This window comes from Lontra canadensis, unplaced genomic scaffold (assembly GCF_010015895.1).
Source record: "Lontra canadensis isolate GAN:19392208 unplaced genomic scaffold, GSC_riverotter_1.0 scaffold2, whole genome shotgun sequence".
Lineage (NCBI taxonomy): Eukaryota > Metazoa > Chordata > Mammalia > Carnivora > Mustelidae > Lontra > Lontra canadensis.
The window spans coordinates 62,916,291-62,939,178 of NW_022630996.1; the positions used below are offsets into that span (position 1 = coordinate 62,916,291).

At 40.4% G+C, this 22,888-nt stretch overlaps 1 protein-coding gene across 1 annotated transcript in view; it reads left to right on the forward strand.

Annotated features, from left to right (window-relative positions):
• CDK6 (cyclin dependent kinase 6) overlaps positions 1-22,888 on the forward strand; it is a 229,979-nt gene that overhangs the window by 88,205 nt on the left and 118,886 nt on the right. The gene's annotated exons all lie outside the window — the stretch shown is intronic.

Genomic DNA, 22,888 nt, shown 5'->3' on the forward strand with positions numbered 1-22,888 from the left:
AAGGAAATGAGTCCCAAAGAAGTAGGGCGAGCTGCCCAAAGTCATGTAGTTAGATAAACTAGTACTATAATAGTAACCCAAGTCCTATTATTCTAGCCCGGTAGACTTCCCAAGGGCTCTCCAAATGTGGTTTTGTTCTCATTTTTATAGAATTACTTGCTGTAATAACCTATCCTTGAAACATTTTGTTATTGGTTGGAATGAATTACCATACTTAATTGCACATTCTTCTAAAAACAATGTTAGTTTGAACTTTGCCCTTGTTTTTACTGACCTAACCTCAGAATTTGTAATGTTTCCTTTGCCAGCACTTTCATTCTTAGCATTTTTAGTCTCTTCGACTAGAACCTCCTTCTAAATGTGCTTCTTTTTGGTCCATGAAGAGTTGTAGTGATTTCTGCATTACCTGTTTCATTTCAGTCATGCGTATGCAGAAGTTATTTCTTACTCTTTCCCTGGTAGCTTCTAGCACAGCCGCCACCACATTTGTCAAGTAAGGATATATGTCAGATTAACACATGGCTTTTATTCAATTCAAGAAACCTTTATTGTGCATCTACTGTATGCGAAACACCGCGCCATCAAAGGACTAGGACTAGAGATGTCTGAAATAAGTAAAGCAGAATGCCCTCAGTCTCACAGGGCGCCCAGGACAGGTGCTGTCGAGCATCAGATAGTCTCAGTGGGATACGTAAAGGAGGGAAAGGAAGTGCAATAGAAGCTAGAAGGTTCAAAAATGCACATGTGGGGCACCTGAGTGGCTCAGTTAACTGTCCGACTCTTGGTTTCTGCCCAGGTCATGAGCTCAGGGTTGTGAGATCGAGCCCCGCATCAGACTCAGTGCTCAGCACAGTCTGCTTGTCCCTCTCCCTCTGTTCCCCTCTCTCTCTAATAAGTAATCTTTCTTTAAAAAGTGCACACGTGGTTAAAGGAATGAAAATTTAGCATGCCTGCCTTGAGGAATTTCAGGTATTGTGTTTGGACATGGGCATATATTGTATTCCTCAGTTGACCTTTTTTTTTTTTTTAAACCTTTGTTAAGGACATGTTTATTACAGCCCCTTCGAAAGGCTTCACTACATACATTATGGAATTTGTATCACTTCCATTCACTGAAAAACACTGTGCTGTGAGCAGCTGCAAGTAGCTTGTTAGAATCAAAATTCACCTTGCAAACTTTGCGTGAACATTCATTAATTCTACAGGTGTGGACAGGGAAGTAGGGGAGGGGAGTAGAAGTAGTTATATATTTTTGCCTTCTATGGAGTCTCAGGAAGCAATGTTTCAACTAGATTTGGGGAAGTACTACAATACTTGAAGGTCTTAAGGCCCAGGAAACACTGCTTATTTCATTTTATTTATTTGATGTGGAGAGAGAGGGTCCCATGGCAACAAGATGGTTACCGGCCATGTGACCTGAGCAAGTTACTTAACTTCTCCAAACCTCCGGTTTTCATATCTATAAATAAGGATTAAAATGTGTAAGTCAAATTAGTTACAAATGTATAAAATATTGTTAAAGGGTGCAGCCTCTTACTCGTAGAAGGGGTGGTGATTTTTCACCTAGGGAACTTTCTAGTTACCTGTGTGTATTTTTCAAACGTAGGGACCCAAATGGATCATAGCACTACACCAAGATCTGACCAGCAGTGACAGTGGCTTCTCTAAAATGATACCAAGCAGATGATGCATGGAGGCCTTAGTGACCCACAAAGATCACTTGATCTGTGTGGTATTGCTAATGGTCTTTCTTCCCTCAGTTTGGACCTTCATTGATTATGAAATGCCTTTTTTCACGTCCTTCCGTGTATTTTTCGCTGCTACTATAACAGTTACCTCCTGAATTGCTACAAAAAACAATCTTCAGATTCTCTGGAACATGAAATCCTATAAACTTACCTACAAAATTTCCAAGTATAGAACACAGAGTGTGCCCTCATGATACTGGGGAGTTGGTTTTAAGAGTTCTGTCTTATGTTCTGGCACACCTAAAAGGTAAAGGCCCGAGAATAGTATATTTCACATCTGTGCATTTTCCCTCAGTTTTTAATTATGTTTTCCTGATGGCAGCTGACCAGATTGAGATGCAGGTGCCTGGGTGGCTCAGTCAGTTGTGCGTCCGACTCTTGGTTTTGGCTCAGGTCATGATCTCCCGGTCCTGGGATCAAGCAAGCCCTGTATCGGGCTCTGTGATCCGTGCTCAGTGCAGAATCCGCTTCTGATTCCCGTTTCCTCCCCCTGCTCGCTCACACCCTCTCTCTCTCTCTCTGAAATAAATAAATAAAATCTTTAAAAAATATATATTCTAATACTGGATATACCTCAGATGCACCTTTTATTTTATAGTTGAAACAAAAACAAGGAAGCCTTTCTAGCCAGAAGATACATTCCAGTTGTGTATCTAATTTATTCTGTAAGCTCTTGTGTAGCAGAACATCAAGCCACTGGGCTAAATAATATGAATATGTCATGTGAACACAATTTATACGTGGTTTAAAATCCAGAAAGGGAGAGTAAACTAGAGAGAAAACTAGCCAGCACATAAGGCAGCAGTGCATGACAAATGCCACATGAGGGTTACAGATGAGAAGTGTTGCAGGAACTCCCAAGTAGGGAAGAACAAAGACGGGCTTCAGGAAGAAGCTCGCACTGGTCTGGTACGTCGGCCATGTTGCTCTGAGGCACGAGTGACACAGACCAGAAGTCAGGACTGGGGAGTCTGTCTCAAGAGTGGCCCATTTCCACTTGAGGAAAGACAGCATGAGGCTGGGCACATCCCGAGAGATAAGGACAAGAGGTCAGTTAAGCAAGAGAGAGACGAATGTGATCGTGTAGGCACTGAGAAATAGTGACAGGCGTTTGGGTGAGTGGCTGACTCTGTCGTCGTGTTTTAAACAGATTGATTTGGTGGTGACATACTCATTTAGGAGCAGATAAAGCAGGGGTTCGATCAAAGTTGCTCCAATGGTTTAAGAAGGAGACGATCAAGGTCTCTGCTAGCAGGATAGCAGTGGTGTACTGTTGGTGGGAATATGAACAGATACAGAATTTTGGAGGCAATGTGACAGTATCTTTTAAAACTAAAAATGAATATCTATTCAGTGACCAAGCAGTTTCACCTCTCAGAGATACCCTGACACTAGTGCCAAAGGAGGTATGAATAAGAGAGTTTGCTGTAACATTAACTATAAGGGAAAAACATAGAAATAACCTAAGGGCTCATCAGTAATGTGATGGCCAAATAGACTGTGATACCAAATGGAATTCTGTGTGACAATTTAAAAAGCATGCTGTTAATCTGTAAGGAATTACCTTTAAAGCACAGTGTTGAATGTGGTAAAGGAGAAAAGAGCCAGTTTTAGAACTGTAAGGACAGCTTGGTTCCATTTTTCTGAAATACGTATGTATCTCATATAATTATAAAACCAAGTCTGGAAGAGTGTGCAACAAACTGATGATAAGTGGCCATCTCTTTGGAAGGCACTAAGGTTAGAATAGGTGGGAAATTGGACAGGGATGTAGCAAATTAAAAAAAAAAAAAAGATAACTGGTTAACTTCTAGTATCAGATAAACAGCAACAAAAATGTTTAGTATAGGAGAGCCTGGGTGGCTCAGTCGATTAAGCAGAGGTTAAGCATCTGCATTTGGCTCAGGTCATGATCCCAGGGTCCTGGGATCGAGTCCTCCATCATGGCTCTTTGCTCAGTGGGGAGTCTGCTTCTCCCTCCCCCTGCTTGTGCTGTCTCTCTCTCTCTCTCTCTCTCTCTTTCTGAAAAATAAATGATTCTGTGAGGATGACTCTTGTTTTATTAAAGAGGAAACTGGGGTTCGAAGAGGGTAACTGTCATATTTCATCACTTCTAAAATGTCCGTTTGGAGTGCACTGTACAGTCACTGCCAATAGGCTCCAGTCATGACCAAGTTGGTACTGACTGCGCACGTGCTGGAGAACTTGCCTAATTAGTCAGTGACTTGGATGAAAATCCTGCCGATACAGGGGTGCTCTTGATCTCACAGAGGACAGAATCGTGTGGGAAAACACAGACATCAAAAACTCTTAAATGGAAAAGTGATGTGAGAGAACAGAACTGTGAGGGAGAAAAATTTTAACCCGATTATTTCACTCAAATTTTAATTGTGGTGTATGTTCAAGAACGATACATAATAAAAATCCAAACCTGAAAAAGTCTAAGGAGTCCTTTTACTAAGTGTAACTAAAGCTTCTATGTGATAAGAAAGAGTTTTGTCACAGTTTAATTGGCAGTTGTCTTCCTTCTTTAGTGATCCATTAAAATAATAGTAAATCTTAAAATAGATTGTAGTGTTTCAGATTCAGTGAAATACACAAACTTGCCTAGTTTCACCTAGTGGGAAAGGTACAGTCAGAACCTCATAAGCCCATCCCCTGAGGCAATGTGGTGAACCGTGTAGGGAATAGGATTGGACACTTTTTAACCTTACTCATAATTAACATAATAATGTTTTGCATTTCAAGAATTTGAGAATTGTCAGGGAAATGGCAGTGATAAAAAATCTCATGTCTTTAAAACAAAACAAAACAAAACATTGTGTCTTTAACGTTATTTGGAGAAACCTTGAGTCCTCCAAATGCCAGATATACAGTGGTTAATATTATATCTATATAACACATATGGTACTTTCCAGTGCGCTTACATACATGCACATTACCTGATTATGTAACAGGATGTGTCACCCCGTGTCCTCCTCCTATTGACCAGTGAAGACACTGATACAAGTGGAAATTAGGCAAAATGATTATACTGCTAAGAAGGAAGAATGAAGAGATCCCAAAGGAAAACCGAGAGTGTAGTCCACGAAGCCTCTAACGTTCAGCCTGCCAGACAGGTCCTGAAAAGCATGACTGCACTGGATAACATCCCAGATTTGGATGGATATTGGAAAGCCAGGGATTTGTTTTCTAATTGAGGTCAAAGAAGCATACAATAAAGAAATGCACTCATCTCAAGTGTATATTCAACCTGAATGTCACCACCACCCAGATCAAGAATGAGAAAATTTCCAAAGGCTTCTTCATGCCCCTTCCCTCTCCCTAGAGGTAATGACAACATTGGCTTTTTCGTATAAAAGTGTGCACCTTCTTGTGTATAGCTTTGATTACTCAACATCATATCTGTGAGAGAACTTTTTATTTTTCTGTGTACCGGTAGTTGTACCAGTTTCCTAAGTGGTTTAAACTAATTTGTATTTCTCCATCAGTGCCATGAGAGGGTCAGTTGCTCCGTAGCTTTGTCAACACTTGGTGTTGTCAACTTAAGCCATTGTAATGGTGTCTAGTTATGCTTTTGATTTTCAATTTCATGGTGACTAATAAGGGTAAGCACCTCTTCACAAGCTTCTGGACATTTGGATTTCCTCTTTTGTGAAGTACCTAGTCACGTCTTCCACCACTTTTAAAGATTGTGTTTGTATGCCCTTTTTCTGATTGATTACTAGGAGTTCTTTGTGTATTGAGGGCTCTTTGTATATTTGTAAGTCCTTTATCAGATAATCTACAGCGCTAAAGTCTTTCCCCAGTGTGTAGGAATTTTTGAATGGGATCCTTCTCCTCTCCACTCCATGCATCAAACATGATTTGATCATCACTGGCATCCCTCTTATCCAAACACTTTAAAATATAGAGAGGCAGGACATTTCCCTAGTGCTTTTTTAGCCTATTTTGACAATTTTAAGTATGTAGTAAAATATTTTTAACTACAAACTAAACATGTGACAGATAGTGAAACCTCATAACTAGACAATTATCTTAGAAACTTTTCCAGTGTGCATTTTATGTACCCCCAAAATGCTGAAAATAAAATGCCAGATGAGAAGAGTTTTAAGAATTTTAAGTATGAGGAACAATTCCTTCGGCTTAACCACTGTTCTGCTTTATAAATACATTGTGTGTGTGTGTGTGTGTGCGCGCGCGTGCATGCGTGTGTTTGTGTGTGTGTTAGGGGGTGTAAATACCATATTGCTCTTAGATGTATAATAGTATAAAATAAAAGTAAATCACAAGTATAAGGTATTAAGGAAACACCAGTAAGCACTGGCAGACTTAGTACCTCTTGGCAAACCCCAATACGTGTCATGTCTGACATTGTAATGACTAGGAAATCTGTGCTGAAAGTTGCCTGGTGCCCCTAATTTTTATATTTTCCAAAGATTGCTGCCTATTAACTTAAACGTGGTTGGCAGAAGGGACATTTATATGTATATTCATATTAACTTGTATTAAATATTAAAATTATACATCATTTCATTATATAAAATGATATTAAAATATATTTTTATAAATAAATAAATATATATATATAAAAAATTCGAACTGGCAACTCAGAAGAACACCAAAAAGTAAAAATCAGGCTCAGTTGGTTGAGTGTCCCAACTCTTCACCTCAGCTCAGGTCTTGATCCTAGGGTCATGAGTTCAAACTGCATTGGACTCCATACTGGGTATGAAGCCCACTTAAGGAAAAAGGTTTGGGGGTACCTGAGTGGCTCAGTGGTTTAAGTGTGGACTCTTGATTTTGGCTGGGGTCATGATCTCAGGGTCTTGAGTTTGAGCCCCAGGTGGGGCTCTGCTTAAGATTCTCTCTCCTTCTCCCTCTACCCCTCCCCCATGGTCATGTCTCTCTCTCAAAAAAAAAAAGTAAAAATCACCCACAATCCTACCAATTTAAACACTTGACAGAAAAAAGCAGAAGTCTCTTCCTTTTGTTCCTCCTTCCTACCCCCACCTCCAGTGGTAACAACTTTTAACTGTAGCTCCTTCCCAATATTTTCATATGTGTTCAGATAAGGTTACCAGATTTAGCAGATGAAGACACTCGGTTGAATTTGAATTTCAGATAAACAACTTCTTCTCCATATAAATAATCTCACATATTGCATGGGACATAGTTAAACTCAAAGAGTCTTTGTTGTTCATCTGAAATGACAATCTAACTGAGTGTTCTGTGTTTTATCTGGCCACCCAGATGCAGACATAGCCACACATACGTTAACGTGTACACTTGCCTTTTATCAGACTCTGATCAAGCTGTATGTAATCCCTGAGGCTTACGTCTTTTGCTGTTGACTTAGCTAGCTTACAGAATTACCAAGGTTCTTCCTAATGGCTGCTTCATGTGGCAGCGTAGACTCATCACTTATCTCTCTCCTCCTGTTGGTAGACATCTTAGGTATTTCCATTTTTTTTACTCTTTGAAACAACCTACCATTGATCCTCTGCATATTGACTTATTATAGACTCGTGCTGTTGCTTCTGTAGGGTGAATTCCTAGAAGTGGAATTACTAGGTCATAGCATATTTTAAAAACATTGTTCAGTTCCTTTATACTTACTCACCAGGGCCCACGGCATGGGCAGCTGAGGGCCAGGTGCGTCTGAAGCTCAGGTCAGGAGGAGCCTGGGCGGAGCTGATGGTTCAGTGTAGACACCATGCTGGACCTCTCAGAACCGGCCTCCCCTCCATTGTCCGAGTCATGACACCAGGCACTGTTGTTCCCCACTGTGGCCCAGCACCTGCCAGGAAAGGTGATTTGTGACATGAATTTAGAATGAATGACTCTGGATTTACTGAAGGGCTTATTGTGAGGGGGGTTAAATGAAACAACGTCTGCAAAGTGCCTGGGATGCTTATTTTTCTCATCCACCGCCATTTCCAGTTCCTCCCTTAGCATTAAGGGCCTCTAACTTAGTGAGGGAGACAGCTTGGTACAGCGAAGTAGGGTAAGTTCTGTAATAGAACCGTACTTAGAGGGCTCTGGGATGACAGAAGAGGGCGCCTAACTTAGCCTGAGAGTGTGAGGAGAATTGCCCAGGACTTGGCCAAGATCTGCTTAAAGTATGTCTTCAAAGATAAATTGGAAAGAGCCAGACAGACAGATGTGTGTGTGTGTTAGGGAAAAAAAGGCAATGGAGGGAACATCCCAGGCAGAGGAAACAGCATTGAAAAGGGGCAAGGTATTGGGGCTCCTGTGGCTCAATTGCTTAAGCATCTGCCTTCAGCTCCGGTCATGATCTCAGGATCCTGGATCAAGCCCCATGTCAAGCTCCCTGCTCAGTGGGGAGCCTGCTTCTCCCTCTGCCCCGCCCCCCTGCTCATGTTCTCTCTTTCACGCTCTTTGTCTCTCTTTCAAATAAGTAAATAAAATCTTTTTTTAAAAAAAATATAATAGAGTCTATCACCTTTGGACCAGAGAAACAACCAGAAATAAAACCAGAGGTGGTTAGAGATCAGATATTAAAGTGCTTTAGGTCGCAAGCTAAGTTCTGCCTTTGTCTTATAGTGAACAGTAGAGGACTTCTGTATGATTCAGACTTATATTTTAGATATATATTTGAGTCGACACTGTGGAGAAAAGATTAAAGATGGTTCAGTCCAGAGATAGATAGCTTATTTGTGTTGGAACACTATATAAGAGATACTGGCAACTTGACAATGACCATGGAAATGGGAGAGAAGGACTGATTTGAAATGTAATTTAGGAACTAGAATTACCAGGATTTGGTGACTGATTAGCTGTATGGTCAGAAGAAGAGAAGGAGTCTAAAATGTCAGATTTTGACTTGATCATTTAGGTGGAGGGTGATATCATTTATAAGGTAAGAAATACAGAGGTTGAAGAACAGAGTTTGATGGAGATGAAAAAAATTGTTACTTTTTAGGGACATACTGAGATTGCAGTTGCTGTGGAATATTCTAGAAAGCATGAATAGGAAGCTTTGAAATCTACATGTCTGAAACTCAAGAGAGCAGTCCCCACCACCATTATGACTTGTGATACCTCAGAATATGTCCAAATGTTGGAGCCATAAATGAATACAGTGAGGAGGTTAAGGCAGAATTTAGAATTTAAAATACTTTTGAGACACATAATTGGGAACACAAACAAATGGCGAATGTAGTAAGCACTGTAGGTAAAAGAACAGGGAACTTACTAGAAACCCAGAGAAGGTAATAGTGAAAGCCCAGATGAAAGTGGAGACCGTGATATGGTGGTTTTCTCTCAGCAGCTTTAATTGTAGAAGTAGGGATGGGCAGACAGTTAACTAGGGTGAGACCTTGGAGGATCGGTGTGAGAAGTGTGAGATGATTTTGTGGTGCCTGGAAAGAAAATGATCAGAAATACCGACTGGGAATTCCGGGTGGGCCAGGAAAGGACTTGAGGGCAAGAGGGTCCTGTTTAAGACAATGATCAGTCCAAGAAGTTTGGGGGAGGGACATCCTTAAATCAGAGCAGCACTCAGTGTCTTTATGTACCTACACCTGGATACTCTTAATATTAACGTTTTCTAGCCAATAGGGCCACCCACCTTTCCCTGGACAATTCCTGTTGCACTGCCTATTTTAATGTGAACTTGCTGAATTCTTTTAAGACGGTCATTAGATTCTTAACCTCTTGTTCAGTTTTGCCTTGGTGCATAGCTCTTCAGTTCCATTTAGCTTAAAGATCCCCTCTGCTCTTGACCTCTGTGCTTTTCCTGACAAGATACGACCACCCAGAGCCTCTTCTTCCTGTAGATGGAAGGAGTTACTAGTGAGGAGCATATGGTTCTCCTCCCCCTGGAGATGCATTTGCTCTCTCCCAACAGGCTCAGCTTAAAAATTCAGTCCTTGCAACAACACGGAATAAAAAATGTTGAGCCTGCATAAACAGCTGTGCATGCAGCTTTACCCAAAACAGATAATATGCACAGATGTGTTTATGGGAAGGAAGCATGAATACGCAGTGTGTTGTTTTCAGCTTCTCACCACTGCAAGGTTGTCTTTTCTTTTTCAAGGAAGGAGGTTCGTTTTGGTAAGCAGTGTTTTATGACCTATAATAAAAACCCTTGTAAAGACCATTTTTTGACCAAATGAAGCTAAGTGTTCTTTTCAGAGTCCTCATTTGCTCCTCTCCCCCTCTCTGTATTGGAATGCACAGAGTTCAGCATTAATGGATAACATAAGGAAATAATATCACAAATTCTAGTTCTTATTTGTTAAACTGGGGAAGCAACCAAAGTTAATTATGTAATAAAATTCATTAGTAATGTTTTTCCCTACTCAGTAGTAGCTTCTGAATATATCTGTTGATGAAGTAAAAAATTATGTTGCGTTCTTAGAGTAAATGGTTAAGAGCACATGAAAGAACCCATCAGACTGAGGGAACCTCCCCAGTTGGGGGCCTCATAGATAAATCAGTTCAGGTACAAGGTAAAAAGCAACTTAAAACCCCCTTAGAAAGTTGGGTTATTTACAAAAAGAGGCCTGTCATGCATTCAGTGAATAATAACAGTTAATTTCTAAGGATGCTTCTAGATCTAAGATGGCTTGCAGTCTTTAGGTTTTCAAAATAAGGAACAGGCAGCATAACATTTGATTTAATTAAAATAAATATTTTTAAGGTTTGTGCCATCTAATATGCATACCGTAGTGTTTGTTGATCTTAATGATACTGTTTGGAAAGATGGGAGGCTGTCCATGTACTAACAGGAGAAAACTAGATGGCTCTGAACTTAGGCGGATGCCATTGCTGAGGATGGGTCCTCTTCTTGACTAAGTGGCACCAGTCCGGAGACTGTTACCCAAGCTGGGAGGCTCACACACAAGTTTTAATCTTCACAACCACCCTACCAGAAAATGTTATCCCCATTTCACGGATGAGGAGACTGAGGCTGGATGCTAGGGGAGGGGAGCTTAAGTAATGGGCCCAAGGTCCCCCAGCATGTAACCTAGAGATGTAGCGGAGCCCTCAGGAGATGGCCTGTTAAGGCTGACCTGTGAAAACATTCACACACTGCATTTGGCTCTTGAGTTTCCTCGTTTCCCCCTTCTGATGTTCTAGTGCAGACTCTACTGTCTTAGGTCTAGAGTAGAGTAATAACCTCCTTAAAGTGCCTCCCATCTATTCTGTGTGCTAAAGCATCCGTAAGAACACACCATTCTTTTAAAATTTCACTAGTTTCCTGCTGACTACAAGATAAGTCTCTCTAAATTCCCTACACAGGCCCAGCCGTAAACCCCTTTGCAAGGTGGTCTTGTTTAGCAGTCTAGAGGTATTGCTGGTCCTCAAATGTACATAGGCACTTGTTCTCTGAAGCCTCTGCTACTGAGGTCTTCTGGGCAGATGCTTCCCCAGCATCAAACCTGATAGTACTCCAAGGTCAGTGTGCACACTGCTTCTTCCTTGGTGCTTAAAGTCAGTGCCTATGGCACCTATGCCATTTGTAGTCCTTGCCCCGTACTGACTTGAAGCTCGTGGGTGTAGATTTCTATCTTCTCTCCCCAGAGTCTCTGTCTCAGGTGTGTGTGTGTGTGTGTGTGTGTATAATGTCACCTACACAATGCCTGACACACAGTAGGGACGTCATACTTCTTTGGAATAAGTGGTAGCAATGTGTTGTGTGCACTTTACACCATATAAAGTACTTAAATATTTCATGTCCTGCTTATTATATGTAATTATGTATTATTACAATATACATAATTATATATAAATATATAATATCTTATTAAGTCTCCCCAAGGTTATTTCCATTTTTATAGATGTGAAAACCGGGGCCCACAACTGTTGCAAATGACTTGCCTTAAATTATGTAACTAGTAAGCAGAAATTCAGATGCAAGCTTTTAGCTCTAAATTCACTGGCCTTTCTTTTAAGTCATACTGCCCTCAAAAATGGAAATTTAGATCCCACATGCAGGTGGCATGCTTAGGTTATATACATCTCCAAGAGAATTTTCTTCTGTCTTTCCACTTGGCAAACAACTCGATAAATTCTTAGTGAATACCCAGTGAACCACAGTGGAGGATTGTAGCCTTTTCACTAACGACTCAGGAATCAGCGTAATTGGTGAGGATGTTTTATATAACTCCTGTGCGTGGATAAAAGAGCATAAGTCATTATACTGCATCTTCATGCCTGTCTATGCACTGTTAGGTAATTCATCAAATCAAGTAAAATCAGCAGGCCTCTGTGGAAGGTGCCTTGTTGGATTCCATGGAGAGTATAAACAAGCCTGGCATTCCTATTTCTCAAGAAATTTACAGTCTAGCTCAGCAACACTTGACAATTTAAAAAACAAATCAAATATCTAATATATATTAATAATAATAATATCCCTGGAGGCAGGGCAGAATTCATCCTGATTTTTTTTTAAAGATTTTATTCATTTTATTAAAGAGAGAGAGAATAGGAGCACAAGCAGAGGGAGAAGCAAACTCCTCACTGAATGTGGAGCCCAATGCGGGGCTTGATCCCGGGACCCTGAGATCATAACCTGAGCTGAAGGCAGACGCTTAACTGACTGTGCCATCCAGGCGCCCCATCCTGATTTTTATGAATAAAAAACTAGGTTCAGAATAGGTGGGCCTTGGTTAGTCAGTTTGAAATGGAACTCAGTAGTACTGGGTTAAGAGACCACACTTAGAGAAACATTGATGTGGTGATATGAAGATTTAGCCAGTGGTCTAATTTTGAGCCTAAGTGATATGTTAAGCAAAGTGCTTTGATCCATAGACTGTTACTCTTAGGGATGAGAGACGGTAAGTGATTGACTTCGAGTCATACATCTGACTCTGCAACAGTGCTAAAATCTATGTCTCTTGATGGTCAGGTGGCAAGAATTTTGGATAGAGGTGGTAAGATAAAAAGAAAACATCTTCCCCTGTTTTTACTCCATGCTTCAGTGTTCATTATAGACCTAGGGGTATTGTATTTCTGAAATAATGAACCAAAAGTCTTAACACTCGTAGGAAGGTGCTCTAATGGCTAGCAGGTAGGAATACTGATTTCTGCTATGCCTCTTTGGTCCCTGTCCCCTATCCAAAACTACTTTTTCTGATTTCCCTAGATTTTTATCACCTGCTAAACTATTCCTCCTTGGGAAGAGTCAGTGAGTTCTTTTTAAGCTCATGGTTTTTATAGATTTCATCATCATTTCAAGTTGAGTTTGGGTCTCACTCCTCTGTGAAAAGCCATTAAATGCTTATAGATGCCTGTTAATACAGTGTCCTAGGAAGTATAGTACATCTGAAGGGAGAGTGATTAAAGCAGAGCCTTCTTTAAGAAGATGGGGCCATAGAGCAGTGAGTGAGTAAAGATGGACAGAAGGCCCCAGGAGTCCAAGACCAGAGAGCCAGGTGGGCTTTGTCTGAAGGCATTCAAGCATGAGAATGATGGGATGGAATCAGGTCTGCATGTTAAAAAGATCAGTCTAAGGGCACCTGGGTGGCTTAGTCTGTTAAAAAGCCAACTCTTGATTTAGGCTCAGGGTCAAGGAATGGAGCCCAGCTTTGGGCTCCACACTCAGCAGGGAGTCTGCTCCAGATTCCACCCCCTCAGAGCCCCCCCCCCACAACAACTCTCTCTCACACTGTCCCTCTCTCTAAAAATAAATAAATAAATCTTCTTTTAAAAGCCTTTTAGCTAGAGATAGTGTGCAAATAAAAGTAGAACAGCATACAACCATTAAAAATTGAGCAATAGATCTGTATTCCTTGACATGCAAATGACTTCAGTATACATTGTGATGTGAAAAAAGTAGTTACAAAATCACATACACTAATACACCATTTATAAAACAGAAAATAACTTTTTATATGAAAATATATATATAGAAATATTCGGGGAGGATACACCAGTATGTTAATTTTGGTTATCTTTGGATGGGAGAATTGTGGGTGATATTTATGTTTTGCCTTGTGTTTTGATTTTTTTTATGTTAACAGTGAATATGGGTTAAAATTTCTAATCAGAAACATAGAAGTTCTTTTTCTTTTGGAGAACAGTGAGGCTGGGAGAGGGACCCAGTATGAAATGCCATGGCAAGATTAAGTTAGGAGTAGAATGTCCCATTGGTTGTGGCAGACGAGTGGTCATTGGTGATCTTGCATGAGCTGCTGCCTCTCCACTCACTGTAGTGATGTGATGTGGATGAGAAATAGAAAATGTGCATTGCTGTGTAAAGATCATGGTCTGAAAAAAGAAGGGGAGAGATGCCTGGCTGCCTCAGTTGGTGGAGCATGTGACTCTTGATCTCGAGATGGTAAGTTCAAGCCCCACGTTAGGTGTAGAGATTTCTTAAAAAAAGAAGGGAGTCGTTTGGGTCATTTATTGGTCAAGGGACAATAGAGAGGGAAGATGGTTTGGTAGGGGAATGGCTAGTAGAGCAATGGTGACTTGAATAAACTGAATTGAATAAGACCCAGAGCATAGCGGGAAGGTGAATACTGGGTAGAAGCCAAGAAATCTTTCCTATCAGAAGATAAAGGACAGGGCAAGATGCCAGTGCTTGTAAATTTATAGGTGGACGCAAGGGAGGTAATAGCATTCCCTTGATGGTCTGCATTTCTCCCTGTAGTGGAGTGTAGGCCAGAGTGCTAAGAGAAGAAAGGAAGATAAGGTAGGGAGACAGCCATAAAAATTCAGACTGGCCTATAAGGACAGCAGGAGGGTTTATTAGGGACCAGAAGGATTGCCTGGTGGCACTGTGATAATCAGGATTGAAGGCTGACTTCATATTGATAATGGACACATACATGATCATTTCCCCCTCCCCGCAAACAGTGCTCTGCAACCTAGGTATAACAGCCAAGAAAGAAAGAGTGGTTGGGCTAATGGAGGATTAAGCTTTGTATAGAAGATAAGATAAAATGACCAACAAGAGAGATGAGCAAATTGGCAGATCTAGCAAATGGTGTATGAAGAAGTCGCTCTCCAAATTTAATTAGTTATACTGTCTAATAAGCTTATATAAATTTAAGCTATGTGTTCATATCCCAATAAATGTAATTAGTGTAAACATTTTTTAATTAAAAATATTTTACATCAGGGGCGCCTGGGTGGCTCAGTGGGTTAAGTCGCTGCCTTCGGCTCAGGTCGTGATCTCAGATCCTGGGATCGAGCCCCGCATCGGGCTTTCTGCTCAGCAGGGAGCCTGCTTCTCTCTCTCTCTCTGCCTGCCTCTCTGCCTACCTGTGATTTCTGTCTGTCAAATGGATAAATAAAATCTTTAAAAATATATATATATTTTACATCAAAGTTGAGTGATCACACATTCCTGATTTTTAGCCATGGAACTAAATGGCGAATAATGGAATGGGGTCAAAGAAGTCAAAGGTCTCTGAAGTTAAGGTGCTCCCTAGAGCATCCTAGCTGCATAATGTTGAAGTCCTGCCGGAGAATGGTGAGTGTAGGGTAGAGAGGATGAGCCATAGACGCTGAGGAATATGGAGGATTGATAGCAGATGATAGTGATGAGGAAGAAGATGTGGTGACAGTAACTCGAAGGAGGTATAAGTCTCAAAGAGAAAAAGATAACCACCTGGAAGTGATAATTGGGCAACAAGAAAAGAATATTGGGACAAGCCCCTTGGTGGGGGGGGGGGGGGGGGGGGGTGTTAGGCAAAGAGGGCTGTAAATGAGGAGATAGTGACCTTAACAGGTTTTAGTTAATATAATTTTAGTTAAGTGTGATTTGTTAGAATAATTTTCTTTCTTTTTTTTTAAGATTTTATTTATTTATTTATTTATTTATTTACTTTTAAAAATTTTATTTATTTGACAGAGTGAGATCACAAGTAGGCAGAGGCAGGCAGAGAGAGAGGAAGGGAAGCAGGCTTCCTGCTGAGCAGAGAGCCCGATGCGAGGCTCTATCCCAGGACCCTGGGATCATGACCTGAGCCGAAAGCAGAGGCTTTAACCCACTGAGCCACTCAGGTGCTCCAAGATTTTATTTATTTATTTGAGACAGAGAGAGAGCATGAGCAGGGGGAGTGGAAGAGAGAGAAGCAGACTCTGCACTGTGCAGGGAGCCCGATGGGGCTTGATCCCGGGACTCCCGGATTATGACTTGAGCCAAAGGCAGACTCTTAACCAAGTATGCCATCCAGGCACTCCTGTTAGAATAATTTTCAACTGTGAATTACAGAACACTCAATGAAAAAATAGCTTTGAACATGGGCATTATTGCTGTAACTACAGGGCCAGAGGTGGGCAGCCCCAAAGTTGATTCAGCTATTCCACAGTATCATCAAAAACCCAGATCCTTGATCTCATTACACTCAGGCATTTTATGAGTGCAGATGATGCCTCTCTTTTCTGTTTCAAGATGGTTACTACAACTGCAAGTTAATAACCTCAAGCAGTCGCACTTAGTGTAAGATGCACAGATGGTGGGGTGGAGGCTGGGAGGTGAGGAGGGAGTACAGCAAGAATTTTCTACTGTGGTCCTCTTATAAAGGGGAAAAGCTTCCCGAAACTCTAGAGCAAATTTGCCCATATGTCTCATTGGCCAGGTCTCATGTCCATCCCTGGATCAGTTTCTAACAAATGGGAGTATGATTACCTTGGATCAGTTCGTCATTGCTGACAACCAACAATGTCTACTACAGTAGGCAAATAATAATATGCTCCACTTCGGAGCAGAAAACCAACTTTTGTAACACATTACCTCATTTGGAGAGGAGGGAAGTACTAAGTGAGGGGAAAATTCTCAAAAGAGGGAAATGAGAAGGAAGAATGGGGAAAGATAAGTTATTTTTCCAGATGTAGCCATTAAAAAGCATATTGTTTTAAAAAATTATTATGAAGAATATGTGTTGAAATGGGGAAATATCGACAGTGTGTTGTTAAATGTTTTTAAAAAGATCACAAAACAGTGTGCATAGGGACAAAAATCATTTAGATCATTAGTCAATAACCTCTAGGCACTTGTGCTTTGTATTTTCTTATTTATGCAATGCTGATTTTTATATCCTGCTCTGAAAAAAAGTTATAATTAACATTGCTATTTGTAGTTTCAGTTCCCGATGACTTTTCACTGTGGGTTAATAATAGCCATCATGGTGACGTAATGATTCCTTCTTTCAGACTGTCCATTTAGTCATGACACTGTCCTTCAAATACCAACATTTTCAGGCTTGGTGAAATTAGTTGTTCTTTTCTTATTTCTAGTTAGTTGAGACTGATTCTTTTCTTACTTTGGCATTACCATCACTTCCAGGAATGAATAATATATGGATACTTTTCATTCCCTCTTTAGAATACATATTTTATTAATAAAATTGGCATACAAAGCCACTTCTATTATGCTTTTATCCAGTTGCCTAGAAGCAGTAAAAATAGAAAGTCAGCACTTGCAATTAGAGGCCTTGCCTTTGTTTCTGCTGAAGAGTCCCACAGTGATGTGTTGCCCTTACTCAGTTATCCCATATCCCCCACCCCACCCTAGCCCAGCCGGTGCACGGTGTGATGAGGTGACAGGAAGACCAGACAGCTTGACTGGAACAGAGCTCACATGGGACTCTTGTAGCTCCTCTCCAGGTCTCCCCATTTATTGCTTGCTTTGAATTCATGAATTACAACTCTCCAGGTCATCTGAAGTTTTAAGGACCTCCTTTACCCACCTCCCGCACTTTGCTTTGTCAGAATTTGTTTTGCCCTTTGTGATTTTGGATGGCCATTCTTTGGGTACTTCTGATCAAAATGAGAAGTGGGGAGAACCTATTTATAAAGCAGTCTTTGCGGCCCATTGTTCTTGTTGGGAATTGATCAGTGGAAGCATGAAGGAACACTTGTCAGGTTTTGAAGTAGGCTAAAGGTGTGTGCCACACAGTAAGCTTCATGTGGAGACAGCAGATTCTGCCTGACACAGAGATAGGAGTGAGTGAAATGACCTGCCAACCGACCCAGACATGGCTTTGTTAGTCTCTACTCCATTGCTTTATGTAGTAACACCGTACCACACTTTATGGGAGAACTGTGATTTTAAAAGATGCTGGGACTAGATCTGGCAGTTCCACTTCTGGATGGAGATGTGTGTGTGTTATTTGGGATAATATATGTATATTATTCCAAATAATTCAAAGCAGGGTTACAAAGAAATATTTGGACACCCATGCTCATGGCAGCATTATTCACAGTAGCCAAAGGTAGAAACGGCCCATAGGTCCATCAGCAGATGAATGGATAAGCAAAATGTGGAAAATACAGACAGTGGAATATCATTCAGCCTTAAAAAGGATGGATATTCTGGCATACGCTACCACATGGTTGAATCTTGAGGATGTTATACTAGGTGAAATAAGCAAGTCACCAAAAGACAAATACAGTATGATTCCAGTTACATTGAGGTATCTGGAGTAGTCAAATTCATGTAGACAGAGAGTTAGGAGAGTGGTTGCCAGGGTCCGGAGAGGAGGGAGAAATGGGGAACTGTTCAATGGGTATAGTTTAAGTTTTGTAAGATGGAAAAATTCTGGAGCTTGGTTGCACTACAGTGTGGATATACTTAGTACTAAACTCTGCACTCAAGAATGGTTAAGCTGGTCAGTTTAATGTTTACGTGTATTTTACATGATTAAGAATTTTAAAGTGTATACTCTTGATCCACAAAAACAAAAAAAGATACTAGGACCAGCCCTCATTATTATTAAAGAGCTCTTCTTTTCTTTATGGCTTTTACCATCACCTTTTATGTGTAGATGATCGTGATCTTTTATTTCTATTCCTAATCATAACCTCTACCTTAAACCAATGTGTTACCAGTTTAATGTACAGTACCTTTGTCGTATATGATCCATTTTTTTATTATTTTTTTAAAGATTTTATTTATTTATTTGACAGACAGAGATTACAAGTAGGCAGAGGCAAGGCAGAGAGAGAGAGAGGGAGGTAGGCTCCCTGCTGAGCAGAGAGCCCGATGCAGGGCTGGATCCCAGGACCCTGGGTTCATGACCTGAGCCAAAGGCAGAGGCTTTAACCCACTGAGCCACCCAGGCGCCCCTGTCCTATGTCATCCATTTTAAACTGTGGACTCCCATAATACCCTTCATACAAAACAAACCAGATAGGAGGACTTTGGAGGAAATGACAAATCATTATGAAGATACTTGAAACTTGAATAACAAATTTGAAAATACTGTAATTTACACATTATAAGGAGGACAAAAATGATTATCATTGACTGTGGTTGTTTATGCCTTATTTTTGGTTTTTAAGTAGTTAGACTGATGATGTATATTTTTGTCACTTAAACCTTGAGGGCATGACTATGTCAACATAGATAAAGCCAAAAATCCAGAATTGTCCATTGAAAGTTGTCATTTCTGTGATTTACTGTATGGTATAAATTGGATGTTTTAGTATCTTTTGGTACTAATTACACCTTGTAATTGGAAAAAGACCCAATAATAAAAGTTTTTCCCATTAGAAAAGCTCGAGGTAAGTTTTCAGTTTGCTTGTTTGTTTTGTTTTTAAAGAAATGACAGAACTGAAACTCTAGAACACCTTTAAGAAATGATTACACAGCTTTACAGATTTCTAGTATTCAGAGTAAAGTCCAGAATCTTCTAAGAGGGTGTCACCCAGGACAAAACACCACCCAAAGTCACTGGGAGCCAGACTTCATTCCATGATGGTGTCCTGTTGAAACATACTTCCACGACACCTGCTTCGAGTGAGGGCCCCAAGTGACTGTTTATCCTAAGCAGGACTAGATGTTTAAACCTTTTCTACCAGAATTATGCATTGTAATGTTAAAAGGTTTAAATCTGTATTTAACTTAAAGAGCCTTAATTGGCAGTATCTGTAGTTTCATTGCCTTATATCACCAGGATTACTGTGAAATATGTGTTTCATATAAGATAGATTAATTTAGATTAAAATCTTGAGGAGCTAATTTAAAAGTATGTTTCACAATACTGTAAACTGAGATCGAACAGGTAACAAGGTTAAGAGTCCTTTGAAATGTCTTTGATCCAAGCACTTCTTGTGATTCTGAAGGAAAGGTGTTTTTTCCTGCCATGTTTAGTGTAACAGTTTTATTCGTTCATACCATTCTCAAGAATTGGGACCATGTCTTACTCTTCTTTGTGACTGGAGTCCCTGACATAGCTGAGTGTATTTTCCCTTTGAGATTAGGCGTTCCAGTGAAAGACACTAAAGATTGAGGAGGGTTCCCACATCACACTTACTATAAGTCTATAACATGCCTCAAACTACCTCACAGTTGAATTACTGAAGATCATGAGACTTGGGCAAAAATTTTTTAAATCATTTAATTCAAAGCTCACAGAGTTAAAAACTCTTTTGTAGCTGAATATTGTAGGATTAAAAGAAAACCCTATTTGCTCACCAAAAAAAAAAAAAACAAAAAAAAATTTTAATAGCGTAGTAAAATCTGAAGAATAGTAATCTTACATAAAATCATCTTCCCATAGATCTATAAGCATCATTTACATGGAATCAGCATTAGTGCATTTACATGGGTTGACACTACTTAAACTGTGCTGGTTGTAATAGTTTAAGTACCCCAGCCTTTAAATGAAGGGGGACTAGACTCTTGGTAGAAGTTCCAAAATAACGTAACTAAAACCAAATAATGATGATGGCATATCCCAGGGAAGAAAACCATGCAGCCATTAAAAATCATGTTCTAGGGGCGCCTGGGTGGCTCAGTGGGTTAAAGCCTCTGCCTTCAGCTCAGGTCATGATCCCAGGGTCCTGGGATCAAGCCCCACATTGGGCTCTCTGCTCACAGGGGAGCCTGCTTCCCTTTCTCTCTCTGCCTGCCTCTCTGCCTACTTGTGATCTCTGTCTGTCAAATAAATAAAATCTTAAAAAATAATGTTCCATTAAAAAAATATATATATAGTAGTAGAATTTTGTTGACATGGCAAAAATATTCATATTGAATTGTTAAATGCCTTTAAAACAACCCCAAAGTAATGTGTACAGAATAATAATCATTTTTATTTATAAATACATGTGTATATTAATATTCTTTATATGTGCTATATGTTGTATATATATGTAAATACTGTATATTTATTCCTATAACTATAGCAACATCTGTAATTTTTGAAAGACCAGAAAGACAAACATTGTTTAATGGTGATGTTTTCTCTGTTCTCTAAATGGTAGGATTTTGAGTGATTCATGTTCTTCCTCTGGATTTTTAAAAAATATTTATTTATTTATTTGAGAGAGAGCAGGGAGAGGAACAGAGAGGGACAAACAGACTGCATGCTGAGCGTGGAGCCCCACGTGGGGCTCCATCTCGTGACCCTGAGATCATGACCTCAGCAGAAATCTAGAGTTGGATGCTTAGGGCACTGGGGTGGCTCAGTGGGTTAAGCCTCTGCCTTTGGCTCAGGTCATAATCTCAGGGTCCTTGGATCGAGGCCCACATCGGGCTCTCTGCTCAGCGGGAAGCCTGCTTCCCCCTCTCTCTCTGCCTGCCTCTCTGCCTACTTGTGATCTCTCTCTCTCTCTCTGCTAAATAAATAAATAAAATCTTTAAAAAGAAAAAAAAAAAAAGAAGAGTTAGATGCTTAACCGATTGAGCCATCCAGGCTCCCCCATCCTCTGGATTTTTAAAACAATTTCTGCATTAAGCATGTACCGATTTAGTAGTTAAGAAAGATGTACATCTTGTATAAATAAATACACAAATAAAGGCCATACACATTTTTTTTTAACTCTGTGGTTCAGGCTTTTATAAACTTTAGATGGGCTTTAATTAATTAGTTCAAATTTTAAAATTTTTATTCTGTTAATGGTCTGCTTAACCTATCAGAGCACTGAAAAATGAACCAAACCGATTTATTCTTTGTGCAGTGTTAAATGGGTGGTATTTAGGGTAGAAGAAGGGAAAGATGATAGGCTAGCATGCCATTACTTTAGGATAATCATGCTGTTTAAAATCCAGGCCTTGGGGCGCCTGGGTGGCTCAGTGGGTTAAAGCCTCTGCCTTCGGCTCGGGTCATGATCCCAGGGTCCTGGGATCGAGCCCTGCATCGGGCTCTCTGCTCAGCAGGGAGCCTGCTTCCTCCTCTCTCTCTGCCTGCCTCTCTGCCTCCTTGTGATTTCTGTCTGTCAAATAAATAAATCTTTAAAAAAAATAAAATAAAATCCAGGCCTTAAAAGTCACGTGCATACATTTCCGGTAATGACTGATTGGCCCCACTACTTTTGTAAACCGCATGCTTCATTTTCACACCGGAAGTGTGTACATTGTGAGGTGTGTGACCTGCAGTGGTTCTCAGGCATTAAGGAATGACCCTCAACAGTGCAGTTTTTGCTAAGAGTTCTGCCTTTGAAAACCTAGAAGGTAAACCCTCCTCGTTCAGCATGTCCACGGACGGGCATCTCCGAGGGATTCTAGGATACCTGTGACCTTGCATTTCCAATACTAAGGATTCAGCAGATTCGCTGACCTTGTCAATGGCCACATTTTCTTAGAGTTGTTTGTGACTGTCTCCCTGGGGAAACAGGACATGTGAGTGATTGTCACTGAATGAATGCTTACCATGTTCCACAAAGCCCCCCCCGGCCCCTTGGCAGATGTTACTTCATGTAATTTCATGATATTATAAAAAGTGAGCACTGTCTTCTGGAAAACTGAGGCTTTGGTTTTCCACAAGACCTCACGGAAAGACAGAACTCCCAGCTCTGAAGGAAAAACCAGTACTGTCAACCAATAACCAAATATGGTCCAGTTGATGAACAAGGATGTCCTCACAGCCTCTGCCAGCTCTGAAGCCCATGATGCTGCCTTCCCATCTGTCTAATCCTTATATGAGCAAAATAATTCCATCCTCCTTTGTATACACCATTTGTACAATATTTGGGAGGGTAGGTCAGTCTGGTTAACCCAAGATTTCAAAGGATCACATAGTCAGTATCTTGAATTCCTACTTTCGCACACTGTTTCTGAGGTTTAAAACTTCTCATTTTACCAGTTCCAAAGTTAGAGAAAGATGGGACATTGGTTTATTTTTTGGGAGTCCCCCCTACTGCCGGATCCATGCTGGTTGGTAGTGATAGCATTAAGAGCTGCCATTTATTGAGTGCTTACTACTATGCTAAGTGCT